At 45.5% G+C, this 11065-nt stretch overlaps 1 protein-coding gene and 1 pseudogene across 2 annotated transcripts in view; both read right to left on the bottom strand.

The window, feature by feature from the left end:
• Window positions 1-1169: 1169 nt before the first annotated feature.
• Window positions 1170-11065, bottom strand: part of LOC310858330 — a 10841-nt pseudogene continuing 945 nt past the window's right edge. The window contains exons 3-6 of the transcript XR_014571044.1: window positions 9114-9283; window positions 7713-7837; window positions 4986-6384; window positions 1170-2725 (exon numbers count right to left, since the gene is read on the bottom strand). The product of XR_014571044.1 is annotated as an uncharacterized misc_RNA (transcript). The remainder of the gene's footprint in view (window positions 2726-4985; window positions 6385-7712; window positions 7838-9113; window positions 9284-11065) is intronic.
• Window positions 4467-11065, bottom strand: part of fam83gb (family with sequence similarity 83 member Gb) — a 106703-nt gene continuing 100104 nt past the window's right edge. The window contains exon 5 of the transcript XR_014569290.1: window positions 4467-4821. The gene's annotated coding sequence lies outside the window, so the exon portion shown is untranslated. The remainder of the gene's footprint in view (window positions 4822-11065) is intronic.

Raw genomic sequence — 11065 nt, 5'->3', positions numbered from 1 at the left:
GCAATTATTCTTACCATTACTGGTATGGCATATGCATACACATAAATACACGATTAATAATTTGAGGATATAATTGTAATTATAGACAATTATTGTCTCTAATTGTGTGTGTGTGTGTGTGTGTGTGTGTGTGTGTGTGTGTGTGTGTGTGTGTGTGTGTGTGTGTGTGTGTGCGTGCGTTCGTGCGTGCATGGTTTACAGCCTTTAACGAGATCGGTGGCTACAGTAACCTGGAGAAGATGTATAGCAAGGCGGTGCCCAATAAGACCATTCCCAACAGCACCTGCCACCTGCCGCGTGAGGACGCCATGCACCTGTTCAGAGATGCCACCACCGGAGACCTGCCCTGGCCTGGCATGACCCTCGGACTCACCATACTGGCCACCTGGTACTGGTGCACCGACCAGGTACACACATACACACAGAATTGCTGTCCACATTCAGGCTAGCCATGGGAGACTGCAGGCGTTTTGTTTAACCATTGGCCAGTGTTCATTTTGAAGGCACATTTTGTTTTATTTTGAATGAAATGTCTATTTTGGTCATCTGAAAAGTTTTAGTCGAGTAAATCAACATTTTGCCGGCAAAGCTTTTATTTTGGCAGGCCTTGATGGCGTCGTCGTAATGGCAGATTTTACACTTGGTTGCATGTTGTCGATCTGCAACCTCACGTGTCACAGCACGACATGTTGTGAGCTTGTAGCCTGGTTAATAAACCAGACCGAATCAGCCGTTGGCAAAAATAAATTGCCTGCCGGCGGATTTCGGTCTGGAGAGGCTCAATTGTACGCCCATTTCCTACACCAGAGAATGTGGGCGGCCAATCGGGACACGGTATGCAATATGGGCGGGCTTTGGTACAGTGACTTTCAATGCTTGAGACCTTTGACTGACAGTAGCTCTGACCAATTGCGTTAAAGAGAAAATGTTTCCCTGGAAATGAAATCCAAGCTGAGCCTCCCCAGACTAATATCCCGCGGTCCGTGCGATATTAGTCTGGTTTATTAACCAGGCTAGTGAGCTTGTAGATCGGATATTGTCAGAACACCCAAGCACAATCCAGTTCTACTCGATCTCTTCTCCACTAGTCCCTCCCATTTTAATCTAGTTTTTATTTGTTGACAAAATTGTCAATACATTTTGTTTTAGACATCATTGTTCAGTTTTTATTTTGTTTTTGTCAGTGAAAAAAGGTAGTCGAAGAACATATTCCATCATAGTTAGTCTACGAAATACCACTGGCTGGAGGCCTGAGGCCAAATGTTGGTATGCAGATCCTGTCAAAATGACTTATGGAATACTGTTGTGCAAACACTTTCAACAGGAATTTGTACAAACTGAAATGCTAAGAGAAGCTTAAAAGGATAGAAGATCAGAGGGCTTTAGTTACAACATTCAATGTTCTCTTTTATTTACAACATTCACGTTAGGTCCCACAACAATGTTTAAACATTGTTAATGTTTGTCCAGTAATTTATTTCTTAAAAAGCAGAAAGAGAAGCATGTGTGTCTGAAATGACCTATGAAAAATGCACTGTACTATGATGCTTCATAATAATATACATATTTTAAACAAGGAAACAGTACGTCTGCCATGGTCGTCAACATGGAGCTGCGGTTTGTTACAATCTGATAAAATTATTCACCATGTTCCCGCCCCCCACAATGCCAGTAGCCAATCACAGTGGTGCCCGCAACCCTGAAACTAATCAGAGCCAGATAACCAAATAACCACTGGGTCAGGGCTGACATCATTATCTACACAGAATGAAATAAAATAATATCAAAGTGGTCTGCAGTCACAGACATTCCTGGCATTAAGCCTGTTTTGTGATTATGTTAACCCATGTCAGGTCTTCGTACACACGTCTCCCTTTCATTGTTCGCAATTGTTATGTTGAATAATCAACGTAAACATTAACTAGGCAGTCGATCGATCCTTTGCATTCAAACAGTAATATTAAATGAGACCCTGATGGGTCTGTGTCATATCATCAAACAATCCAGTTCATTAGCTTGTGTGCACCGAGCCTCCAAAGTCCAAAAGCTAGAACTGACGAACATGTTGTGGAGACAGAGTCGACTCCACGCTAAAGAACTATTCAACACGTCCTGAATGTTCAGTAACTTTACACCAACACAGTGTTCCCTCGCTGGCCCACAGGTGACCTAATCTACTGGTTCTCAACGTCAGGCCCACGGGAACCACAGACCTGTTCTAATGGAACCTCTGAGAGTGTACAATGGACTATTTGGTTCCATTTGTACACTCTCAGACTAACAGACATCTAAGGAGCCATTTGGACCGCTGGTGGCTCCCATACCTGACATTGAGAAACAGTGACCTAAACTAACTGGCATCCTTTTTAGACTGAGGTGCTTTCTTCTGCGACCCGCCTCCCAACGCGCGCGCCTTAAGGTGTTTCAGATTGGCTAGTTTGGAAAACGAAACGCCAAGGACGCCCGTCTGATTGGCCGGTGGCTGTGGAGAGGCGTGGCCAGTACTCCTGTTGCCCGGGCTGTGTCTCCGTGGAGACCGCCCGGAACGCGTGTCCCTGGGCAACTGTCCGGTGTCCAGGCCTTGACCCTGCCAGTAACGGTGACCTCCGATCACAGGTTCAGATATGAGCGAGTGGCGGCGATAACTTCCTGGTTTGCCGATCACTACTTTGGCTCCTCCTCGCTGACCGTCGCGACCCGGAGACCTCCCTGAAGACTGGAACAACTGTAGGAGGAGAAAGTAAAGAAATAAATGAACAAATAAAAGGAGACAGAGGAAAGGGTTATTATTACGGTGTGGCGTGTGGGTACTGTAAGGGCTGCGGTGTCTAGACGAGGTTCTGTAGCCATGTTCCAATAACCTCGTTTCTGCATCCTCGCCTCCTCCAGGATGGCATGGCAGTGTTAAAGATGGAATTGGTGACCTGCCTAAATGTGTGACCAACTTGTAGACTTCACATAACGTCAGTGTCCAAACGTAAATCTACAGTATACGTCTAATCTTATATACTGTACATGGCCTAAATATCACTAGGTTTTACTACTGTGAATAAAGAAACAGCAGTGATTTACGTACGATCAGACATTATATGAAGTCAACAAGATGGTAACGGGGGAGGCAAGGATGCTGTGTGTGTGTGTGTGTGTGTGTGTGTGTGTGTGTGTGTGTGTGTGTGTGTGTGTGTGTGTGCGTGTGTTGTATGCCGCACACACACAAAATAAACGCTCCTGATGTGTACGTGGTTAAACACACCAGTGTTTATTTTGTATGCACACTGATCGTTATTATAACATGGTGATGAAGCAACTTTCACTGCTTATTTTCTTCCTTTTTTTCTATATTTGCTTAGGTGATCGTCCAACGCTCCCTGTCTGCCAAGAACTTGAGTCACGTGAAAGGAGCATCCATCCTGGCGTCCTACCTGAAGATGCTACCTTTCATTTTCATCATCCTCCCTGGCATGATCAGCCGAGCCCTCTATCCAGGTAGGGCATGTGCACAAGGCAGGCTGTGGCCTGCCTCGGTTCAGATGGATTTTTGGTGTGAATGTGTCTGCATGCACAAAAACAACTGCCAAAAACCCCAACTCAAGTCAATAAAAGAATCATCCCCAAAACCAGTTATTATATAACAGCCTACAGGACTCACAGGAGTGCCAACTTGCTCACCAAAGATCATTCTTGGGAACCTCTGCACTCAGTCGCACACATGAATTACTAGTGCAAATGTACACACTGCTATCTTATCAAATGTTACAACAGGACTTTAAAAGGACCACACCAGTTTTATTGCATGTTAAGCTCATTTGACTACATGTCACGTACGGTATATACAACTATACGGTTGTTGGTTGTTTTCTAACATTTTGCTAAAACGTCAGGTCTACAAGCTCACAACACATTGCGTTTGTAACATGTCGTGAGCTTGTAGATCAGCTATTTACGGCAAAGGGATTGTGTATTGAAGGAAATGGAGTAGACCTAAAATAGAGCCCTGGGGCACCCCAGTCAACTAAGTAGGATTTAATTGGATTTTAACGCGTATCTTGCAGAGACTTGAAATGTAAGAAAATGGCAAGAAATGTAAATCCAACACTGTGAACTTCATATCGCCTTAATTCTTTCGGCAGTTATGGCATTAAAGTGCAGATTGTTGATTCTAAAATTCTATTTCTGGAGAAACATTGTTTTATGAACCAATTGAAACCATGCCAACGTGAACAGAGAAGCCAGAGAAGCACATTAATGTTGCCATTTATACTGTACTGTGATTTAAAGTGTTCTCTTAATGTTTTCATAATTTCATTTTTATTGGTTTGCTACAGTAATGAAGACATTTTTATGGAGATAAGTCTGATATGGATCGTATTATTAAGACAGAAAGAAAAATCACTGGTGTAGAATAGATCTGTTGAACCTCATACTGTTAGGGAATCATCAGGATTCATATAGGAATATTCAGGATGAGTAGGTTCAGTGATGACTTATTTCCTTTAATGATGAGAGCATCACATGCAGGTCAACGCTACTCTGAAAGTGTCTTGAATACACAGGTGTGTACTTTTATTAACTGCCTATTTTCTTGCAAATAAATGTGCTGTTAAAATGTTCCAAATGTTTCAAATATTTTCAATATATTTTGAAACTGTCTTTGATGCTATGTTAACTATTTTTGCTGGGGATTTCTCCAGATCTTTCAAAGATGGAAGATGTATACCAGTATCTGCTATTTTTGAGAACCACTGTTTTAAATCCTAAGAGTTTTCTGAACAACTTATGTTGCTATATACTGTATATACCTAAAAATCTAAAATGGGTTAACTCACCAACTAATACCTCCCACCGCTTTACGACTGACGACTCCGAGCATGAAGGACACCACTTCAGTTAGAGCTAGAGTTAGAGACCTGTCCTATGTGCCTGTGTGCTGACAGGTAGGACCTTACCTGTCCTATGTGCCTGTGTGCTGACGGGTAGGACCTTACCTGTCCTATGTGCCTGTGTGGTGACGGGTAGGACTTTTGACGGAGCTGCCGCGATTCGAGGAGGAGAGCGTTGCTAGTGTCTTCTGACTGCTGGGGGTCCCGGAGGTCCACCATGCTCTGGGACAGACGGGCCATCTGGTTGACCCCATCGCCTTGTGCACGATGTTCACGGCCTGATCCCGTGGTCGTGACTCCATTGGCCAGAGGCTCGCTGGCCGTAGGCTCACTGGAGTCCGATTGGCTGCAGTCGTAGAACTCCTCCTCCGACGAGGGGTTGTCGTTGGCTGTGCGGTCACACAAGACTTTGGTACTGTCTTGACTGCCCTCGCCAACGCTGCCACCGTCCTTGGTCTCCTCCAGTGATAGGCCACGGACACGCCCATGCATCGCATTTTTATCTTCCTGGGTTTGTACCGGCGTTGTGTCCGATTGGTCCTTTTTAATCAGGGTGACCTGAGGTGGTTGGCCGGACTGCTCTGAGGGGTTGGCGTCTATGACCAACTGCAGGGTTCGGCGTTTGGGGATTGGAGGCGCTGAAGGAGCGGGAAGTGTCTCTGGAGTTTGTTTAGCAGTGTCCCTGGGCTGTGAAGTACTAGTGTCTTTATCTTGGGGTTTGTTAGTGTGTGGATCAGGTTTGTGTGTGTCCTCAGCTTGAGATACACTCGGCTGTTGAGATGGTCTACTGGCATCTGTCTCATCTGTGTGTTCTATGGAGGAAGAGTGTGTATGCTGCGGCTGTGTGTTAGACTGGCCGAGGGGAACCAAGGCTTCCCTACCTGTTTTCCCAGAGGTGTCTGTACCTGTGGGACGTGTAGCCCCCTCTGGTGTGTCTTTTTCACACGGTGTGGGTTCTGCTGTGAAAGGCGACCTGAAGCGTATGGCCTGGCTGACCTCGAACATCTCCGACCTCTGTAGATGAACCTGGAACGCCCGCTTGTCGTCTCTGATGTTAATAAAACCAATGACGTCCTTGGGCGGGTCCGGGTCCGGCCACGTGGGCAGGTAAGGGATCAAGTACGCTTTCTCCAGATCGGCTAATCCGGGATGCAGGGGCGGAGCTTCCACCCGCTCTTTGACGCGTCCTTTGGGGAACTTGAGCCCTTTTGAGTTCTTGTTGCTGGAGTTCCGGTCAGACGAGGTGGTGCTCGCGTGGTTTCCGGAGGTGACCAGGGCGTACTTGGGATTGATGAGTTTCCTGGCGATGCTGGCCGGTACCGGAATGGGAGCCGCCTGGGGCACGGGGTCAAGGACGGGCTCGTCGTTCACAGAGACCTTGGAGAGAGACACGCCCCTGGAGGTCAGATAGAGGTCGCGGAACTGCGTGTCGAATGTCTCCACCGCCTGCCCCGTTATCACGGTGATGAGGTTACGGTCCAGGCGAGACGAGGACCACGTGAAGCTGGGGGGGAAAAACAACACATACTGACACATGCTGGACAACTACTACCCTAGCATCCCTATTCTGGGAAGGTCACTCATAATAGGCGAACGTTCGGTGAAAATAGGCAAACATTTGGCAAAAACGCGTCGCAACGTGGCCTGTTGTGAGCTTGTAGATGAGCTATTTTCGGTGAAGAGGACCAAGTATAGATACATTTGTATCTCTTTAAATGTTCTGTTGAATTGAAAACGGAGGACCCTGATGTAAACAAGTGGGTACAGTGGGTACAGTTCAACTTTCGTTGAACTGTACCCATTCTACAAACTGTTAGTAACATTTTCAATCAATCAATCAATCAATCAATCAATCAATCAATCAATATGGACAGACCCCTGGGGGAAGAAGTATATAGGGTTTGAGTTGTTAAATAGCTATCATTCTGGAGCTGGGGTGGTGCCACTGCCAACACAACACTTGTTCTTCAGCATTCTCTAATGTTGTACTAGCAATTCTCTTTTGTACTTTAAGTTGTACTAGCAATTTATTCTCATTTGTACTTTCTTTGTGCAGTTAATACACAGCATGCTCTTGGATGACATCTTGCACGTTTTCCAGGGTCTTCTTTGTTCTTACCAAATACATTTGGAATATAGCCATCCACATGCGCTGAGTGGAATATAGCCATCCACATGCGCTGAGTGAGCAACTTTGATTGAAATTCAGCCCTTTCTCCAGATAATAAATAGCTCTGTGGTGAATTGCCATGGTATTTACTGTTCTTACTGTAGCAAGGACACTGATTTGGATGACCCCCATAGCCTTTCCTCCAGTGCCACCCCAGGGCCAACATGGGTAGCATGTGTCTACTTTGGACTGAGGAGATTACGGTTGGTCCTTTACTCGCACACAATGTACTCGTAAATTATTTCTCTGGTTCACACATATCTACTTTTAGGGGCCTGCCCGGAGTCATTTGTCAGGGAAAATGAATGCCGGTTGTAGCCTTTCCTAAAGACAAAAGCCAGATTTGAGTGTGTGTGTTTTGGCCAGTGGGAAATTGGCTCAGGATTAGTATAAACTATAGCTGTGTGTATGTGTGTGTGTGTGTGTTGTGTGTGTGTGTGTGTGTGTGTGTGTGTGTGTGTGTGTGTGTGTGTGTGTGTGCACGCGCACACACACGCGTACGTGCACACATACAAGCATGCACGCGTGCGCCCGTGCGTGCGTACGTGCACACATACAAGCATGCACAAAGCAGCAGAGGCTTCCAGTGCCCTTACTGCCCTAGCGTAAATTATGTAGTTCTGTGTAGAGAACCCTATAGAATGTAGCCATGTTCACCATACCTGTATGAGCCAGAGATGGCTTTGTCTCCATCCACCAGCAGAAACCTCTGGCTCAGTGACCCACGCACCTTCACAGCTGACCGCGTGCAGAACTCCACACCGCCACAACTGCGCACACGCAGGTTCTACACGCGCACACACACACACACACACACACACACACACACACACACACACACACACACACACACACACACACCGTCAATGGTCACACACTGCCAATGATTAGATTAGATTAGATTAGATTCAATTTATTGTCACTGCACATAGTATACAAATACTTTGACAATGAAATGCATAGTGGCGTCCAACCAGAGTGCAATACAGTAATGCAATAATGGGAATAAATACACTACAATGCTATTCAAAACTGCCTCTATGGGATTAAGTCCCGAAGACACTGAGGACTTCAACAGGAAAAATAAACATGGCGAATGGGATGAACTTACTTGTCTTTAAAAGACAGAGGTTCTTCCATTCAAACCACACTGACTAACCTCATGTTTGCTGACTCTGCACGTCCGAACATGGTGTGTGTGTGTGTGTGTGTGTGTGTGGGGGGGGGGGGGGGGGGGGGGGGGGTGTGTGTGTGTGTGTTTGTGTGTGTGCGTATGACACACCCTGCGGTATTTGTCTTTGGCCCTGTGATAAGGGCGTGGTTCCCGGCCAAGCCTCGCGGGTAATTTTTCTTTTTATGTTCAGTAGCAAATCTCACAGATTCTCACAGATACTATAGTAGTTGCATTGTACGGAAAGATGAGTTTGTTCTTTCAAGGAACTTGATCACTGGAATCATTTTGCTGGCTAAATTCAAACTGGAACACATTATTTCATAGCCAGATTTTAAAAAGCAAATAATGGATACGCTGTCTGTCCATAGTGTTCTGCTTATATTTCTAAACCCTGTCGGTACTAATGGTGTACTCACGCTCTCTAATGAGTCTTACAGACTGGGATTTGCAGGATAAATGAAGGGGGTACTTCTGAGGGCAGCAAAGATTCAGTGGTATCAAAATGTGCATCTGCCAAATTGTATCTTAATCGTTATCCTTGAGGACTCCAAAGAGGGACAGAACATAAACATTTGACTGGAAACAGAGTGCATTTACTTACGCACACTTGCATGTGGTGCGTCTAATTGCCTGCAGCACAGACTGGAATGTGCTTAGCAATGTATCTTTCTCCCTGCGGTATAAAATGGCAGTTAACCTCACTGGTTCAGTTTAGTGACTTTAGTGAATGGCTGAAGTCATAACTGCTGCCAGGTACATGTTTTATAGTTTAAAAGTAAAACTTGCTAGTGCTTGCCTGTTGTTGAACGTTAGTTTGGTCTTATCAAGGGCAGACAGTGAGTGCACCCTTTCTTGCTTACCAAAACATACAGGTGCGACATGCGCTTACCTTTAGGTGTCCACGGTGCATATCAGCTCTGCCACACATAGATAGGAAACTCGGCACGGGACGCTGTGTCGATGATGATGTAAGCAGGAACTTTGCGTTTGTAGGATGCATTCCAGCAGGTCTCTGAAGATATCCACATCTGTAAATGCATCCATCACCACGGCTATCACCTGCACGCACGCACGCACACACACACGCACACACTCGCACACACACACACACACACACACACACACACACACACACACAACACACACACACACACACACACCACACACACACCACACACACACACACACACACACACACACACACACACACAACACACACACACAAGATAAACACAGTGTTAGTGTTTCTGCTGAGTGGGTGGGTACAATTAAACTTCTCTTATCAACTCCAATCAAAGCTATTTGGGAAGCCAGCCTCTCAGGCTAAGCACAAACACACAAAGCAGCAGCAACAACAAATCTGTCTCATAAAGGGGGAATAAATTATATAACAAAGGTTTATTTGTATAACACATTTGATACACAAAGGCAATTCGAAATGCTTTACATAAGGCATAAAAAAGCTTAAAATATAGAAATAACAATCTAACATATAATTAAGTGAATATGTGAATTATGTTTGTCTGAGGCAATGTCACTGGCTGCACCAATGGCTCTGAATTTGCATACAGACATTGTCCATTACCTTATGGAGGGGGATAAAGGCCCTTTATTCCAATTTAACAAATTCAACACTGTTTATTAGCCTTTTTCTAATCTCTGTTTAACTCTAGCACCAAAGCTTTCGTCGGCCTGCGCATGTGCGCCGGGTCGAGGCACATACAAATTAATACCACCACTTTCATAGAACAACATAAATGATACACAACCAACAGACAACTACACTGAAACAGACAACTAATTTAACATTTGACCCAGACCGGCCCACCACAAACAAGTGCCACCCGGCCCGGTGGGTTGCCCACCACGGGTCGGCCCACCGGACTAGTGGCTAGTCCAGACCTGGTGTGCAACCGCAACGACAAGTCGATCGCACCTCACATGCGTGTGTGACGTCCGCTGACAGGACGCATGCACGTGCGTGCCGGTGCCAGACCACACAAGCCGGCAGGGACGGGCGCTGTGTGTGTGTATTGTGCGTGCGTGTGCGCACGCATTTGTGTGACAGAGAGACAGATGTCTGTGAGTCCGAGGAACACACAGACCCCCCACGGCATGCTTCGTGGACCACTTGGGGGTCGACGGACCACGTGCCTAATAATAATATAAATTTTGTACCCATCCCAACTTCCCAAGCTCATCCCAACTTCCTCCCCCAGCCCCAGACTGAGTACACTCAAAATACCTACATCAATACTATGACCTATTAAATCGGATTACCCACACTGTACATCATTTGGTGTTCATATATTCAGACGGGTAAGGACTAGTTGTAATAAGATAAAAGAACACGTATAAGCTGAGATTTGTAAGAAATGTTTTCTCAGGAAAAGGCAGCACAGCACATAAAAGTTGTTGGATTGTTGGAAGTATAGTCAAGAGTTGGTTCCAACTAATTAATGTGTGGCACAATAAACGCTGCCTCAGCATGTTTTGTTTTCATTCTGGGAACAGTTATTAGACCGGTCCTGATCTAACACTTTTTGAGGTTTAATAATGCAAAAGTCAGGTCATAGATATCTTTTGTCACTAAAGCTACTGATCGATTTAAAAAGACGATCACAGATATTACATTAGGCTGACTTTGTTATTGACTTGATGTGGCGATTACAATTTTGATATGAATCTAGTTAATCCAAGATTACTGGCTTGAGGCGCACGGGTGGTAAAGTCCCTAACCATCACCACGGAGGTTGTGGGTTCGAATCCACTGTGGTGCATCATGCATTGACGTATGCGAGCACAATTGTCCTGTGGTTGGGGAGGGAAGCAGGGCAGGTC

This window comes from Protomyctophum parallelum, assembly GCF_964188405.1.
Source record: "Protomyctophum parallelum genome assembly, chromosome: 5".
In the NCBI taxonomy this organism is placed as follows: Eukaryota; Metazoa; Chordata; class Actinopteri; order Myctophiformes; family Myctophidae; genus Protomyctophum; species Protomyctophum parallelum.
Note: the sequence above shows the minus strand (reverse complement) of the source record. Positions and strands in the feature narration are given on the sequence as shown.